Below are 18,780 nucleotides of genomic sequence, written 5' to 3' on the forward strand. Positions count from 1 at the left end.
AAGGATGCAAAAATACAGATTCAGAGTGGTACATGCACCCTGATGTTTATAGCAGTATTATCAATAATAGCTAAACTATGGAGAGAGCCCAGATGTCCATCAAGTGGTGAATATATATATATATATATATATATATATATATATATATACACACACACACACACATATATAATATTACTCAGCCATCAAACACTGAAATCTTGCCATTTGTAATGAGTTGTATGGAACTAGAGTGTATTAGGCTAAGTGAAATAAGTCAGTCGGAGAAAGATAAATACCATATGATCTCACTCATATGTGGAGCTTAAGAAACAAAGCAGATGAAATATGGGAAGGGGGAAGGAGAGAGGGAAACAAAGCATAAGAGATTCTTAGCGATAGAGAACAAACTGAGGGTTGATGGAGGGAGGTGAGTGGGGGATGGGCTAGATGGGTGATAGCTATCAAAGAGGACACTTGCTGGGATGAGCACTGGGTGTTGTATGTAAGTGATGAATCACTGAATTCTATTCCTGAAACCAACACTGCACTGTATTTTAACTAACTAGAATTTAAATACAAAATTAGGGGGAAAAGGGTGCTAGGTACAAATGCTCTCGTGTGAGAATTATTTGAAGTCCTCAGTAAACTAATAACTTTTTTAAAAAAAGATTTATTTTAGAGAGAGAGCACAAGCAGGGTGAGGGGCAGAGGAAGAGGGAGAGTACCTCAAGCAGACTCCCACTGAGTGTGGAGCCTGATGTGGGGCTAGATCCCATGACCCTGAAATCCTGACCTGAGCTGAAATCAAGAGTCAGAGGCTTAATTGACTAAGCCACCCAGGCACCCCATAAGCTAATAACTTTTTCTAGAAGATTTTATTTATTTATTTGACAGAGAGAGACATAGTGAGAGATGGAACACAAGCAGGGGGAGTGGGAAAGGGAGAAGCAGGCTTCCTGCCAAGCAGGGAGCCTGATGTGGGGCTCGATCCCAGGACCCTGGGGCCATGACCTGAGCCAAAGGCAGACACTTAACCGACTGAGCCACCCAGGCACCCCAAACTGATAACTTTTATACTATTTAAACATTTAGTGTTACTGAAAAATAATTTACCAAATTATTTTTATAAACTCAGTATAATATTGATATCAGAAACTAAATATAATGACAAAAACAGAAAGCTATAGACCAATTTCATTCATGAGGATCAATGATTATTCTCAAAGTAAAATATTAGCAAATAGTATTCAGTGGACTTTCAAAATTACTACTCTCTGAACAAGTGAGATGTATTCTAGGAAAGCAAGGATAGTTAAAATTATTTTAATAACTATTAATTCAATAGTTATTGTTGAGTTACATAAGCCCAAAATGGCAGGTTGGTAACTTTAGCTCTTGTGCCAAAAAGAAACATTGAAAAACAAGCAGAAACTGAGAAACAAAGTTGTCAGAACTCTGGGGAATTGTTATAGATTTGCACCAATGAAAAGAATTGAAAAGAGGTGTTCAATCAGAAACTTGTACATGACTATTCAGAGCAACACTGTTAACACCCAAATACCCAACAACCAAAGGTGGAAAAAATCCAAATGTCCACCACCTGATAAATTAATAAACAAGATGTGGCATATCAATACATTGGAAAATTATTAACATATGCAAAGTAATGAATAGTGACGCAAGCTACAATATAGGTAAACTCTGAAAATACTACAAGTGAAAGAAATCAGATACAGAGGCCACCGAATGTATGATTCCATTTATATGAAAAGTCCAAAATAGGAAAACCCACGGAGAGAGAAAGTAGATTAGCGGTTGCCAGGGGCTGTGGGAGAAGAAAAAGAGTGACTGCTCAATGGGTAAAATGTTCTCTTTTATGGTCACCAAAATGTTCTGGATCAAGACAGTTGAAATGGTTGCAGAACAAATTTAATGTACTAAGTGCCACTATATTGTACACTTTAAAATAATTAAAATGGTGAATTTTATGCTATGTATGTTTTTCCTCAATTAAAGAAAAAGATTACATGATACAAAATGTATAAAAAAATAAATGTTTCATGGCATCTTGCTTGCTGTAAATTGAAGAACAAATTAGAATAAAAAGCATTAGGATCAGGCAATCAGCTTCCTTGTGACAGGAATGTGATGTAACAAAGAGGCTGAAATATCTGACTCTAGTCTAAAATAAAAAAATGATACCCGTTGATACTGAAGAGGGACACAGACAAATATATCGGGAAAGCATATATATGTTCAAATTAGACAAAAAAGAGACTATGTTATAAATATTTTTAAAATATATGTTATGCAATCCAACCGATAGTGTAAAATTGTTTAAATGAGTGGAAGAGTTGGCATTATCATTTAGTTCCAAAGACAAGGCATAGAGCAGAAAGCAAAGGAAAAAAATGGATAAGATTGAAATTTTGAGTATAAATGTTGAACAAAATGGGGTTGTTTGTATATAATTCAGTATTTTAAAATTCATTTTATTTTCTTAAGCAAATAAACATATTACAAAGGAAAAGCTAAAATATAAGATTATTCCTTTGCTATGTTTATGTAAACATATTTTGAAATTAAAATATCAAAGGAACTTGATGGTTGCAAATCATTCATTAAAACGCCAGTCATAAAATGGTTTGGAAACAGCATGGGCCAAGAAAACTAAAGAAATTTCAATATGTTTGAAGGAGAAGAGTCTAGGAGTCTTCTGTGATCAGAAAAAAAAAATGAAGAACAATTAATGCAGTGAGGTTAGAAAAACAAGCAAGAATAAATCAGATAGGTAAAATTTGAAGAACTCTTGATGGAGATAAGTGGATAAATATGATAGGGCCAAACACCAAGTAATTAATAGCCATAATAGAAAAAAATTAGTAAGTTAAGAATCATAGTTTAATTCACATGTATTTCCAACACATAAGATACTCATTTCATACTAAGGCAACGTTATACCTTGATGGAATTTATTGGTAAAAGAAAATATGCATCCCTTTATGAAATTGAAAGTGTAAAATTTTTTAAAATATTTTCAGTTATTCCTAGGAATTAATGGCTATAATGATGTAAGAATAGTCTTTAAACCAAGTTTTGGTAACTGATGCAATCGAGACTTAATATTATGAATGTGCTTGTTCTCTCTTATGCTTTTTTTTCTCCTAGTTAAGTTAGCATTTAGTACTTCACAGAAGTATTAAACATAATATTTCGATTAATGCACTCTAGGCACAAACATACAGTTGATTCTTGACCAACACGGGAGTTAGCAGTGCTGAGCCCCCACACAGTCAAAAACTGTTTATGTATAACTTTTGACTCCCCAAAAACTCAACTAATAGTCTACTGTTGACTGGGAAACCTTACCAATGACAAAAATAATCGATTAACAAGTATTTTGTATGTTATATGTATTATATAGAGTATTCTTACACTAAAGCTAGAGAAAAGCAAATATTATTAAGAAAAACATAAAAGAAAATACATTTACAACACTGCACTGCATTTATCAAAAGAAATCCACATATAAGTGGACCTGCACAGTTCAAACTTCTATTGTTTAAGGGTCAACTGTAATATTCAAAATATCTAGGTACAATTTTAACTGACAGGAAACAAAATAAGTATCTTATCTCAGTACAGTAAAAAGTACAGAAGGATAAGAACACGCCACCCTTTCAAAGTTAATGATTTTAAGATTTCTGTATTATTTTTTCAAATTACATAGGGCTACCTAAGCCAGATTAGTAGCACCAGCCAAAAAAATTAATTTTCCAAAAAAAAAAGAAACAAAAAACAAAAACAAAAACCAGCCTATGCACACTTCTTTAGGTGCAGACTACATACTATTTTTTGTTAAATTTTTCTCAGTGTAAATGTATTTGATAACATCATAGATAATAGACAAAATGAAAAAGCATTAAAAAATAAAAATGAAAATTATATATATTTTATATATTTATAAAAATGTAATTTTCCAGTCAATAACATTTTGTTATACATCTTACCACATCTAAATATTTTTTTAAAGATTTTATTTATTTTTTTGACAGAGAGAGAGAGAGACAGTGAGAGAGGGAACATAAGCAGGGGGAGTGGGAGAGGGAGAAGCAGGCTACCCACGGAGCAGGGAGCCCAATGTGGGGTTTGATCCCAGGACCCTGGGATCATGACCTGAGCCGAAGGCAGACGCTTAACAACTGAGCCACCCAGGTGCCCCCACATCTAAATATTCTTATCCTTAATCTTATATGAATTTATCTTGGGATATTTTTGGTACAGGCCTACCTCAAAGATAAAGTGGGGTCCGTTCCAAGCCACCACAATTTAAAGCCAATATCACAATAAAGACAAATGCATTTTTTTGGTTTTATTTCCAAGTGAATATAAAAGTTATGTTTACACCATACTGTGGTCTATTAGGTTTGCAATAGCATTGTGTGTATAAAAAACATATGTACCCTAATTAAAAATATTTTATGGCTAAAGAATTTCATTCATCACCTGAGCTTTCAGAAAGTCCATATTATTCTGCTGGTAGAGGAGGGTCTTGTCTTGATGCTGATGATTGCTGACTGGTCATGGTGGGGTGGTTGCTGAAGGTTGGATGGTTGTGGAAATTTCTCAAAATAAGACAGCAATGAGGTTTGCCCCATTGATTGACTCTTCCTTTCATGAATGATTCCTCTGTAGCTTGTGATGCTGTTTGACAGCATTATACCCACAGTAAAACTTGGAGTCAGTCCTCTCAAACCTTGCTGCTGCTTATCAATTAAGTTTATGTAATATTCTAAATCCTTTTTGTTGTCATTTCAACAATCTTCACAACATCTTCACCAGGTATATATTTTATCTCAGGAAACCACTTTCTTTGCTCATTCATAAGAAGAAATACCTCAACTCTTAAAGTATTATCATGAGATTGCAGCAATTCAGCCACATCTTCAGGCTCCACTTTTAATTTTGTTCTCTTGATATTTCCAAAACATCTGCAGTTACTTCCTCCACTGAAGTCTTGAACCCCTCAAAGTCACCCATGAGGGTTGGAATCAACTTCTTCCAAACTCTTGTTAATGTTGATATTTTGACCTCTTCCCATGAATTACAAATGTTTTTAATGTCAGGTACAATGGTGAATCCTTTCCAGAAGGTTTTCAATTTACTTTGCCCACATCCACCAGAGGAATCAGTACCTATGACAGCTATAGCCTTACACAATGTAGTTATTAAATAATAAAAGGTGAGAATAACAATATATGGGCTAGAAAATGGATGTTGTGTTAGCAAGCATGAAAACACTAATCTTGTACTTCTCCATCAGAGCTCTTGGGTGACCAGTTGCCATGTGAATGAGCAGTGATAGTATTTTGAAGGGATTTTTTTTTTCTTTTTCTGAGCAGTGGATCTCAACTGTGGATTAAGATATTCAGTAAACCAAGTTTAGATCTGAATAGATCTGCTGTCATTCAGGCATTTTTGTTCCGTTATATAGCACAGACAGAGTAGATTTAGCATAATTCCTTTTTTTTAAATTAACATATACTGCATTATTAGTTTCAGAGGTAGACTTTAGTGATTCATCAGTTGCACACAACACTGAGGGCTCACTACTTCAAGTGCCCTCCTTAATGCCCATCACCCAGTTAACACATCCACCCACCCACCTGCCCTCCAGCAACCCTCAGTTTGTCTCCGATAGTTAAGAATCTCTTATGATTTGTCTTCCTCTCTGTTTGCATCTTATTTTATTTTTCCTTCCCTTCCCCTATGTTCGTCTGTTTTGTTTCTTAAATTCCACATGAGTGAAATCATTCCGTATTTGTCTTTCTCTGATTAACTTATTCTGCTCAGCAAAATAGCCTCTAGTCCCATCCATATCATTGCAAATGACAAGATTTCATTTTTTTTTTACTCTTAAGGCATTTATTTATTAAAACGTTCTCTGCCAAGATTTCACATTAGCTTAAAATTCAAATCAGTCTTTACATTTCTCTACTGAGGTCTCCACCTCAGTGTATCACACAAAAACACCTTCTCCAGCAATCAGTGTTACCAGTGCCACATGGTGAACCCCATGGTCAGCCTCTTTGTTCCCTAGGTGATCCAACTAGATGTTAATACTGCTCTGCTACAGGGTAAAAGCTCCTAAGTCAAACTCATTGGAAAAGGGGTGAAACTTCTGCAAAGTGCACTTTAAGAAGAGGTACTGTTTGCTCATGAAAAGAAACCAGTGAGTCCTCCAAGAATAATAAAAGGGGGTATTTTACAGTTAAGCACATGATTTGGAGTGAAGAATTCGGATGTTGCTCTGCTGGTCCAGGTTGTTAATACTCTTCTTGCCCCTCCTGTGGGCCCCCTTCATCAGGTATCACAAAGCCTTCATCTGTGGCATACAGAATGTCCACGATCCTCTGCAATACCGGGTTGTTTTCCCTCTCGTTCTCCTGGCAAACCAATTCAATGTTCCTTAGCTTTCCAAAGTAGAAATCTCTTTCTGTCTCCAAGTCTTCGACGATAAGTTTCAATACGTTGACCTGTTGCATCAATTCAGCTGCTTCGTCATCCCCGTTGCCCACACCAGGATTCTTTCGCACCACACCCGGGCCAGTCTAAGGGGTTGGAGTAGTTCTGTGTGTTGCAATGGGCCTCTGTGGAGCTGCACTGCTAGAGCTGAGAGGTTTCTTCAGTTTGTTCAGAGCTGGAGCAACAAGGGAGGGAGCCACTGCAGTTTCTTGACCTTGTCTGGCAGCTATGGGGTCATAGTCTTTTCCATCATAGTTTGCATCAAAAAACTTCCTGAACCACTGAACAAATTCAAAATTGTCCTGAAACTTTCCTTTTACTAATTTGTCCACAGGAATTATTTTGTCAACACCCATTCTCTTAAAACCTGCTTGTAGTATTTTGAAGTTCTGGCTGTATTCATGTTCTAGCTTAGCCTGGAATTTCACTTTCTTCAAGGCAGTGGAGCCAGGGAACAACATGTCCATAAACTGACAGTAGGCAGCCCCTGAGCACAACTGTTCGATCTTCGTCAGATTCAGCTGCAGAGACTCATTGATCCAGGCCAGCGTGTCATGTCGACTTAGGTTATCACTGGTGACTGATGTTGAATATACGTTCACTGCCATCGGCTCTTGGCGGGACCGCATCCACTGCCTGTGCCCGGCTTCGGTTCCGTCTTTGTCTTGTTCAAACCGCCCGGCCAAGATTTCATTCTTTTTGATGGCTGAGTGATATTCCATTGTAAATACATACCACCTCTTCTTTATTCATTCATTTGTCCATGGATATCTGGGCTCTTTTCATATTTTGGCTATTGTGAATATTACTGCTATAAATATTGGGGTGCATGTGCCCCTTTGAATCACTATCCTGGTATCCTTTAGATAAATACCTAGTAGTGTAATTGCTAGGTCATACAGTAGCTGTATTTTAAACTTTTTGAGGAACCTCCATACTGTTTTCCAGAGTGGCTGCTCCATTTTGCATTCCCACCAACAGTGTAAGAGGGTTCTCCTTTGCATCCTTGCCAACATCTGTTGTTTCCTCAGTTGTTAAATCTAGCCATTCTGACTGGTGTGAGGTGATATCTCATTGTGGTTTTGATTTGGATTTTCCTGATGCTGGTGATCTTGAGCATTTTTTTTTTCATGTATCTGTTGGCCATTTGTACACCTTTGGAGAAATGTCTACTCATGTGTTCTGCCCATTTTTTAACTGAGTTTTGTTTGTTTGTTTTATATGCATTGTGTTTGATAAGTTCTCTCTCTTTTTTATTATTATGTTCAGTTAGCCAACGTATAGTACAACATTGATTTTTGATGGATTTTTCAATGATTCATTAGTTGCATATAACACCCAGGGCTCATCACAGCACATGCCCTCCTTAATACCCATCACCCGGTTACCCCATCCCCCCACCCCCTCCCTTCTGTAACCCTCAGTTTGTTTCCCAGGGTCCAGAGTCTCTCATGGTTTGTCTCCCTCTCTGATTTCTTTCCATTCAGTTTTCCCTACCTTGCCCTATGATCCTCCATGCTGTTGCTTATGGTCCACGTGTGAGTGAAAACTTATAATAATTGTGTTTCTCTGATTGACTTATTTCACTTAGCATAATCCCCTCAAGTTCCATCCATGTTGATGCAAATGGTGGGTATTCATCCTTTCTGATGGCTGAGTAATATTCCATTGTATATGTGAGCCACATCTTTATCCATTCATCTGTTGAAGGGAACCTCGGCTCCCTCCACAGTTAGGTTATTGTGGACTTTAATGCTATGAACACTGGGGTGCATGTGCCCCTTTTTTTGCCTATATCTGTATCTTTGGGGTAAATACCTAGTCATGCAATTGCTGGGTCATAGGGTAGCTCTATTTTTAACGTCTTGAGGAAACTCCATACTGTTTTCCAGAGTGGCTGTACCAGCTTGCATTCCCACCAACAGTGTAAGAGCTTTCTCCTTTCTCTATATTCTCGCCAACATTTGTTGTTTCCTGCCTTGTTAATATTTGCCATATTAACTGGTGTAAGGTTTTGCTGTTTTGATTTGAATTTTCCTGATAGCTAGTGATGTTGAACATTTTTTCATGTGTCTGTTAGCCATTTGTCTGTCTTCTTTGGAGAAGGGTCTGTTCATGTCTTCTGCCCATTTCTTGACTGGATTAATTGTTTTCTGGGAGTTGAATTTGGGAAGTTCTTTATAGATCTTGGATACAGGCCCTTTATCTGAAATATCATTTGCAAATATCTTCTCCTATTCCATGGGTTGCCTTTAATTTTTGTTGACTGCTTCCTTTGCTGTGCAGAAGCTTTCTATTTTAATGAAGTCCCAAATGTTCACTGTTGCTTTAGTTTCCCTTGCCTTTAGAGACCTGTCTTGAAAGAAGTGGCTGTAGCCAATGTCGAAGAGGTTACTGCCTACGTTCTTCTCTGGGATTTTGATGGATTCCTGTCTCACATTGAGGTCTTTCATCCATTTGGAGTTTATCTTTGTGTATAGTGTAAGAGAGTGTTCCAGCTTCATTCTTCTGCATGTGGCTGTCCTATTTTTCCCGGACCATTTATTGAAGAGACTCTCTTTTTTTCCATTGGATATTCTTTCCTGATTTGTCAAAGATTAGTGGACCAAAGAGTTGAAGGGACATTTCTGGTCTCTCGATTCTGTTCCATTGATCTATCTGTTTGTTTTTGTGCCAGTATGGCTGCCTTGATGATCACAGTTTTGTAATATACCTTTAAGTCAGGCATCGTGATCACCCCAGGTTTGGTTTTCTTTTTCAACATTCCCTTGGCTGTTCAGGGTCTTTTTTGGTTCCATACAAATTTTAGGATTGTTTGTTCCAGCTTTGTGGAAAATGACAATGTTATTTTGATAAGGATTGCATTGAAAGTGTAGATTGCTCTGGGCAGCCTAGATATTTTAGCAATGTTTATTTTTTCCATCCATTCGCATGGAATGTTTTTCCATCTCTTTGTGTCCACCTCAATTTCTTTCATTAGGTTTCTATAGTTTCTGGAGTATAGATCCTATACCTCTTTGGTTAGGTTTATGCCTAGGTATCTTCTGCTTTTTGGTGCTATTGTAAATGGAATCCATTCCTTAATTTCTCTTTCTTCAGTCATATGGCTAGTGTATAGAAGTGCACGTGATTACTGTGCACTGATTTTGTGTCCTTCCACATTGATGAATTACTGTATGAGTTCTAGCAATTTGAGGGTGGAGTATTTTGGGTTTTCCACATAAAGTATCATGCCATCTGGGAAGCGAGGTAGTTTGACTTCTTTGTTGCCAATTTGAATGCCTTTCCTTTTTTGTTGCTGTCTGATTGCTGAGGCTAGGTCTTCTAGTACTATGTTGAACAACCGTGGTCATGTTCCTGACCTTAAGGGAAAAGCTCTCAGTTTTTCCCCAGTGAGAATGATATTCACTGTGGGCCTTTCATTGATGGCTTTTATGCTATTGAGATATGTTCCCTCTATCCCTATACTTTGAAGAGTTTTAATCAGGAAAGGATGTTGTATTTTGTCAAATGCTTTCTCTGGAGCAATTGAGAGGATCATATGGTTCTTGTCTCTTCTTTTGTTAATGTGATCTATCACGTTGATTGATTTGTAAATGTTGAATAACCCTTGCATCCCAGGAATAAACTGCACTTGGTCCTGGTGCATAATCCTTTGAATGTACTGTTGGATCCTACTAGCTAGGATCTTGTTGAGTATTTTGGCAGCCATGTTCATCAGGGATATTGGTCTGTAATTCTCCTTATTGATGGGGTCTTTGATTTTGGGATCAAGGTAACACTGGCATCATAGAAGGCATTTGGAAGTTTTCCTTCCATTTCTATGTTTTGGAACAGCTTCAGTAGAATAGATATGATTTCTTCCTTAAATGTTTGGTAGAATTCCCCTGGGAAGCCATCTGGCTCTGGACTCTAGTTTTTTGGGGAGGTTTTTGATTACTATTTCAATTTCCTTGCTGGTTATCAGTCCCTCCAGATTGTCTATTTCTTCCTCTTTCAGTCTTGGTAGTTTATAAGTTTCCAAGAATGCGTCCATTTCTTCCAGTTTGCCTACTTTGTTGGCTTGTAACTGCTGGTAGCAAGCTCTAATAATTGTCTCTATTTCCTTGGTATTAGTCATGATTTCTCCCCCTTTCACTCATGATTTTATTAATTTGCGTCCTTTCTCTCTCTCTCCCTCTCTTTTTTTTTGTTTTTTTTTGAATAATTCTGGTGAGATCGTATAAATCTTTTGCCTTATTAATTCTTTAAAAGAAACAGCTTCTAGTTTCATTGATCTCTTCTATTGTTCTTCTAGTTTCTATTTCATTGATTTTGATTCTAATCTTTATCATTTCTATTCTCCTGCTTGGTTTCGGCTTTATTTGATGTTCTTTTTCCAGATCCTTTAGGTGAAAGTTTAGGTTGTGCTTTTGGGATTTTTCCAATTTTTTGAGATAGGCTTGGACGGCTATGTACTTCCATTTAAGGACCGCCTTTGCAGCATTCCATAGGTTTTCAACCGATGTGTTTTCATTTTCATTGGTTTGCATGAATTGTTTACGTTCATCTTTAGTTTCCTGGTTGACCCATTCATTCTTTAGCAGGATGCTCTTTAGCTTCCAAGTGTTTGAATTCCTTCCATTTTTTCCCCTTGTGGTTGAGGTCCAGTTTCAAAGCATTGTGATCTGAAAATATGCAGGGAATAATCTCTGTTTTTTGGTATTGGTTGAGACCTGATTTGTGACCCAGTATGTGATGTATTCCAGGGAAAGTTCTGTGTGCACTGGAGAAGAAAGAGTATTCTTTTGTTTTAGGATGGATTGTTCTGTATATATCTATGAAGTCCATCTGGTTCAATGTGTCCTTCAAAGCTCTTGTTTCTTTGTTGATCTTCTGCTTAGACTATCTTTCCATTGCTGTGAGTTGAGTGTTGAAGTCTCCTACTGCTAATGTATTATGATCAGTAGGTTTTTTTTTATTTTGGTTATTAGTTGGTTCATGTAATTGGCTCCTCCCATGTTGGGGGCATAGATATATACAGTTGTTAGGTTTTCTTGTTGGATAAACTCTTTAAGTACGATATTATGGTCCCCTACATCTTGTACTACAGTCTTTGCTTTAAGATCTAAATTGTCTGATATGAGAATTGCTACCCCAGCTTTCTTTTGAGGTCTGTTGGTGGGGTAAATGGCTCTCCATCCCCTCACTTCAGTCTGGAGGTGTCTTTACGTTCAAAATGAGTCTCTTGTAGACAACATATGGATGTGCAAGCTTCACTATTATATGTCAGGGTGTTGATCTATGTTTACTGATTTTGGAAGTTATCCTCTGCCTCTTGGACATGAATGCTTGTTTCCTTCCCAGATTAGGGACGTTCTCAGCTATGATTTGCTCACATATACCTTCTAGTCCTCTGTCTCTCCAGCCCCTCAGGGATCCCAATAATTCTAACATTGGAACAATTCATGGCATCGTTAATCTCTCTAAGTCTCTTTTTGTGGGCTACTAGCTGCCTCTCTCTGTTTTCCTCAACTTCCTTCCTTTCTATCAGCTTATCTTCTAGATCACTGATTTGCTCTTCTGTCTCATTTACCCTGGCTTTTAGACTATTCAGTTTAGACTGCATCTCATTCATAGCAGTTTTAATTTTGCCCTGATTAGATCTCTTTTCTGCCCTCAGAGATACTATATCGTCACTAATGCTTTTTTCAAACCTAGCTATTGACTTCATGATGGCTATCCCGAAGTCTACGTTTGCTTATATCCATATCTATTAGTTCTCTGGCAGAAGACATTGTCTCAGGTTCTTTTCTTTGTTGCAAGTTCCTCCTCCTAGTCATTCTGTCGAGGGATGTTTGAGCGAGTGTACAGAGTCCAAAATATCAACCATGACCCAAGCTAAATACACGCTAGAAAAAATCCGAAGTAGTTGGAAACTCCCACAGATACACTAAGTCAAGATGATCCAAAACAATAAAAAAATAGTGGGTGAAAGGGAGATTATAATCTCTCATGGTGGACAAAGTAGGGTGATCTTCCTGTTCCTGCTTGATTTTTGGTCTTTGTGTTAGAAAACACTATATCTCAAAATTGAAAGAAATCAGAAATATATATATATATATATATATATCTCAAGATAAAATGGAATAGAGTGAAAAAATGGACTAGTATTCGGCCTAAATCTATAAAAGCCAGATGTGAAAAAAAAATAAAAGTGAGGGGCGCCTGGGTGGCTCAGTCGGTTAAGTGGCTGCCTTTGGTTCAGGTCATGATCCTGGGGTCCTGGGATTGAGCCCTGCATTGGGTTCCCTTCTCAGTGGGAAACCTGCTTCTCCCTCTCCCTCTGTCTCCCAACTTGTGCTCTCCCTCTCTCCCAGCTTGTGCTCTCCCTCTTTCTCTGTCAAATAAATAAAATCTTAAAAGAAATAAAGATAAAATAAAAGTGAAAAAGCAACTTAATAACATAAGTTGGGAAATAAGAATCTATTTGAAATGGGAACAGGATAACAAATAAAAATTAAAAAATGTAAATGTAAATGTAAAAATTTACATTTAAAAAATGTAAATGTAAAAAATGTAAATGTAAAATTTTAGCCTGAATTATAAATGAGTCATGAGAGAACACCTCGAGCTCCCTATATTATTTTCCCCTGGTGCTGAAGTTTTAGAGTCCTGTGGGAAATAAACATATCATTCACCTGTTCTTGCAGTCTGTCTTCTGGGAGAGGGGCCTGCTGCTCAGCTTTCCAGGTGTCTTTGACCTGGTGGAGGTGCCCCACCCCTGTATTGTTCCCTGGCGGGTTTCCCCTTCTCTTTAGTGGGTCAGAGCAAACCTGGCCCTGCGGGAATCTCTGGCTCAGAGTCGCAAGGTCGAGGTCCCTTTTCTTCAATAAATCCTCCAGGTCAAACCATCTCCACTTCTGTGTGTACCAAACTCCACAGACTCGTGCTATTCACACCCGCTTCAACACTCCCTGGGGAGTTCCAGGGACTCTCGAGCTTCTCCGTGCTTTGTCACTTTGCAATTGCAATTGCAATCTGCTGTGGGCTCACATGTACACCCTCTTCCATGGCTCCCACTTCACGGCTGGGTGCCACCCCAGTGTCCTTTCATGGGCCACAATGCCCTGAGAGCTATTGCCCTGCTATGGGCACAAGCCATTTTATATCTCCCCTGCGATGTTAAATAGCCCAAACTTTCTAGTCTTTTCAGGGTGGTCAGGCAGAGATCAGTCTCCCTACCCACCCAGCTTGTGGTTTATGGTGACTGGAACTGGGAGTCCCTTCTGGACTCACTGACCATAACCAGTCTCCTCGCTCCACTGCTTGGGCACTCTATCAGTTCAGCCCCCACCCCCATACATTCTGAGTCTCCTGGATTCTTGAGACCACAATGATTCACCCAGAATTCTGCCCTATTCATACCCTGTTCCCTTTTCAGAAAGGAATGTCTCTCACTGGAGGAGATTTCTAAGGGTCCCGATTTTTTTGCTCCAGTGTCTTATCACTTTCCAGTGGCTGGTTTATGGAGGCTCCCACCCCTCTCCATTTATCTTCTGATATTTCCCCCACAGATTCAAGATTCTGCACCTTCCACCTTGCACAAAGTAGTCATTTTTCTGCTTGTAGAGATCCAGATAAATCTTCTTACATCTCAGGTTGAATTTGTGCGTGTTCAGAATCATTTGGTAGATATCCAGCTAAATTTGAGGGGCCAGAAGAAACGAGGTCCCCTTCTCTGCCGCCATCTTGCCCCTGGATAAGTTCTTTATAGATTTTGGGTACTAGCACTTTATCTGATAAGATATTTGCAAATATCTTCTCTCATTCTGTAGGTTGCTTTTTAGTTCTGTCGACCGTTTCCTTTAGCATAATTCTTAAGGATTTTCAGAATGGTAAATAAGCATTGGCTTCAACTGAAAGTTACCAAATTTCTTAGCCCCTAACAAGAGAGTTAGCTTGTCCTTTGAGGTTTTGAAGCTAGGCATTGGCTTTTCCTCTCTAGTTATGAAAGTCCTAGATGGTGTCTTCTTCCAATATAAGGCTGTTTCATCTACACTGAATATCTGTTGTTTAGTGTAGCCAATTTGATTAATTATCTTAGCTAGATCTTCTGGATAACTTGTTGCAGCTTCTGTATCACCACTGGATACTTCAACTTGTATTTTTTTTGTTCTGGAGATGCATTCTTTCCTTAAATCTTAAGAACCAACCTCTGCTAGCATCAAAATTTTCTTCTGCAGCTTCCTCACTTTTCTCAGTCTTCACAGAATTGAGGAGACTTCAGGCATTTTTCTGGATTAGGCTTTGGCTTAACGGACTGTTCTAGGTGGTTTGATTTCCTAACCTGGTCACTAAAATGTTCTTCCATATCAGCAAAGTCTGTTTTGTTTTCTTATCATTCATGTGTTCACTTGAGTAACACTTTTAATTTCCTTCCAAAACATTTACTTTGCATTCATAACTTGCATTGCTATTTGGCACAAGAGGCCTTGCTTTTGGTATATCTTCACTTTTAACATGTCTTCCTTACTAAGTTTAATCATTTCTAGGTTTTAATTTAAAGTAAGAGATGTGGGGCGCCTGGGTGGCTCAGTTGGTTAAGCGACTGCCTTCAGCTCAGGTCATGATCTCAGGGTCCTGGGATCGAACCCCGCATCGGGCAACCTGCTCCGCGGGAAGCCTGCTTCTCCCTCTGACCCTCCCCCTGCTTGTGTTCCCTCTCTCGCTGTCTCTCTCTCTCTGTCAATTAAATAAATTTAAAAAAAATCTTTAAAATTTAAAAAAATCTTTATTTTATATATATATATATATAAAGTAAGAGATGTATAACTCTTTCATTCACTTAAGAAAATGTAGAGACCATTGTAGGGTTATTATCTGGCCTAATTTCCATATTGTGTCTTATGGAATAGGGAACCCCAATGATAGGAAGAAAAAATTGGGAACGGTGCTCAGTGGAGCAGTTAGAACACACACATTTTGTATTAAATTTACCATCTTGGGGCACCTGGGTGGCTCAGTCATTAAGCGTCTACCTTCAGCTCAGGTCATGGTCCCAGGAACCTGGGATCGAGCCCCACATCAGGCTCTCTGCTCGGCGGGAAGCCTGCTTCTCCCTCTCCCACTCCCCGTGCTTGTGTTCCCTCTCTCTCTGAGTCTCTCTCTGTCAAATAAATAAATAAAATCTTTAAAAAATAAATAAATAAATTTACCATCTTATATGGGTGTGGTCCATCATGCCTCAAAGCAATTATAATATAAACATCAAGGAACACTGATCGCCATAACAAATATAGTAATATTTATAGGTAATTATTATGTAATAATAATGACAAAGTTTGAAATATTGTGAACATTACCAAAATGTGACAGAATGACACAAAGTGAGTAAACCTCGTTGGAAAAATGGTGCCAATATACTTGCTTAATACAGGGTTGGCACAAACCTTCAATTTGTAAAAAGTAAAATATCTGCAAAACATACTAAAGTGAAGTGTAGTTAAGGTATTTTTGTATCTCAGGAATAATTTACTTTCCAGATTTGCACTGCAGCTCTTTATTATGATCAAAGGGAAATTAATAAAAACAAAATTTAAAATGTATACCATATATATGAGGTCATATAGAAAGAATAATATCTTTCAACCCTAAAGTCAACAGTAAAGCCATCTGGTCCTGGGTTTTTCTTTGTTGGGACATTTTGGATTATTGAAAGCTATGTAGCTTTCCAGGTGCTCAGATCAGGCTCCTTTTTTTTTTTTTTTTTTTTTTTTTTTTTTTTTTAGGAGCCACACTTAGCAGAGGGTGGGGCTATGAATTAGCTCTCCTGCCCAGGTGGAGCAAGAGAGCCAGCTCTAAAGATGACAAAGCTCTTTGTTTCTGGTCTTGACCCATGATAACCTGCTTCCTAAATTCTCTGGCCAAATAGGCGCACTGGATTTGTTATGCAAACAATCAGCTCTGTCTGCTGGATTCTTTACTCAAGCATTACTGGACTACACAGCTTTCTACATGTTCTGGAAAGGCTTTCTTGTTGTGGGGAGCCAGGAACTACACTCAGGAGTGGATAGAGTTATAGTATCTCCTCTGCCCAGGCAGAGCAGGAGGCCCAGAGCCAAGCAGGCTTCCAGGTGTTAACATTCAGGCTTTCTGGTCATATGGGAATAGGAACAACACTCAGTCATGGATAGGGCTATGAATTATCACCCCTGCCTGCGGAGGGGAGGTGATCAGAGTCTAGGGCCTGCAAGGGTCTTTGTTTGAGGTTCCATATAATGCAGACCTGTGTTCTGACAAATTCCCTAATCAGACTGCACTGCTGTCTTGGCTCTGTAGATAAGAAGAGCCATTGGTTGAGACTACTGCTTGGATGCTGCAGCTATGACCTTGGTCTGCCAAGATTCAACTGATGATGTTTCAGGCCCTTCCCCACTTCTCCATCATAATCTAATTCCCAGTGATCAAGCTCTGCAGATTCCCCCATAATCCCCATTAGGCAAAACCAGAGTAGGACTCCCAGGAAGTAACTCACGATGCTGGGAGAGACAGAAATCTGTCCTGGGCTCTCTTTTCTCACTAGAGGAATTTTAGACTCAGAGCAACCTTTCAGTGTGATGCTATACTGGCCTGGAGGAGGGGCCCAAGTGGTCATTGTGTAGCTGCTCCTATTACCCTTCTAATGTGATCCATCTCCATCTTTGTGGTACAGGGTTTTACTTCAGCCTCACCCCTATGTTCTGGGATTTTTCTCAGTGGTGTCTTGTCCATCAAAACTTGTTCCCTTCTCACTATTTTAGTGACATCATGAGGCTCACAAATTCTTTATTTAGACTTGTAATGGTGTAAACCTAGGCAGATCATGTATATACAAAAGAACAGTTGTACTTTGACGTCCGGGAAGAATGAGTATTAACTTTTTTTCTATTCTTCCCACTAAGTATAATTACTTTTTTTATAAAGATAAATGAAGAATTAAGAAAGTCTAAACTAAGCAAAATATGTCTGTCACTAGTAAAACTTCCTTATAAGATGTGCGAAAAGCAATCCTTCCGGATAAATTGAAAGGTCACTAAAGAGTGACTCAAATCTACACAAAGAAATAAAGAACACAAGAGAAGACATATATTTACATAGGTAAATATAAAAGTTGGTATATGAAGATTGGTATTAATAAAATTATCATTCATAACTCTACTTTATTCCAATCAGATTAAAAACACAAATGAATGAAACAATAATTTAAAATCTATATTAGTGGGTACAGATTGTATAAAGATGTAATTTGTGACCATAACAACATAAACAGGGTGATGAAGCAATATAGGAGCAAAGCTTCCATATCTATAGAAATTAGGTTGGTATTAATTTACAGTGTTATAAACTAAGATATAAGTTTTATTTCCAAAGAGAACAACAACAAAACTATTCAAAAATATACAGCAAAAGTAAAGGAGAGGCAGATGTTGGTGTAGGAGGGCCGTAGGCTCTCCTGGACCCATGAACACAAACAGATAACTATCAAATCTTAAATAACCCAGAAATCAACGTGAAGATTGACAGAACACACTCCACAGTAAAGGGAGACTAGAAGCCACACTGACTAAGGTAGGAAATGTAGAGACATGGTTTAGGAGAGAAATAGATTTCAGGTACTGTGGAGGGGAGGGAGCCATGGACATAAAGAAGGGCAAGAGAGAATGAGGAACACACAGGGGAAGGCACAAGGAGAAGGTTTCTCCAAAGCCACTGGCTTGGAAAATGAGAGGGGCTGAATTTTATAAGTTCATGCAACCAGCAGGGCTTTAGGTCTGAAGATTTAAAGGTCAGTGCGCTTGGCTGGGATAGAGCCCAGAGGGCACAGCACTGCCCCTGGAGAGAAGGCAGGTTAACAAACTGAGGGCAGAGAGCATGGGAACAGTGATCTGAAGAACACTTGGGTCACACAGGAGGAGATAATTCACACTATTCAGAGAGTATGCCTGAGAGGCAGCGTTCACAGAGACACATCTATGGGAACAAAGGAGATGACTGGGGTCATTTCTGTTACCCGCCAATCAGCACAAACACAGAGACACCTGTGGGAAACAGCGAAGCACTGACACTGGTTGCCAAGTGTGCATGCACCAGACATCACCCCCCACCCCACTCTGGTGGGACTGCCCTTCTCAGTCAAGCTTGCCTCAGTCCCAGTGCAGCAGGCCCGTCCCCCAGAAAACCAGTATAAACACCCGCCCAATACACATTGCTCAAACAGAGACATGTAGGGCCTCAGTTCTGCTGGAGGTGCTG

The 18,780-nt window shown here is 38.7% G+C and overlaps 1 pseudogene; it reads right to left on the minus strand.

Annotated features, from left to right (window-relative positions):
- Positions 1-6,066: 6,066 nt before the first annotated feature.
- LOC112819264 (microtubule-associated protein RP/EB family member 1 pseudogene) lies at positions 6,067-7,121 on the minus strand (annotated as a pseudogene).
- Between the last annotated feature and the right edge of the window lie 11,659 nt (positions 7,122-18,780).

This window comes from Callorhinus ursinus, unplaced genomic scaffold (genome assembly GCF_003265705.2).
Source record: "Callorhinus ursinus isolate GAN/ISIS: 27379988/994484 unplaced genomic scaffold, GSC_fseal_2.0 scaffold340, whole genome shotgun sequence".
NCBI classification, from domain to species: Eukaryota; Metazoa; Chordata; class Mammalia; order Carnivora; family Otariidae; genus Callorhinus; species Callorhinus ursinus.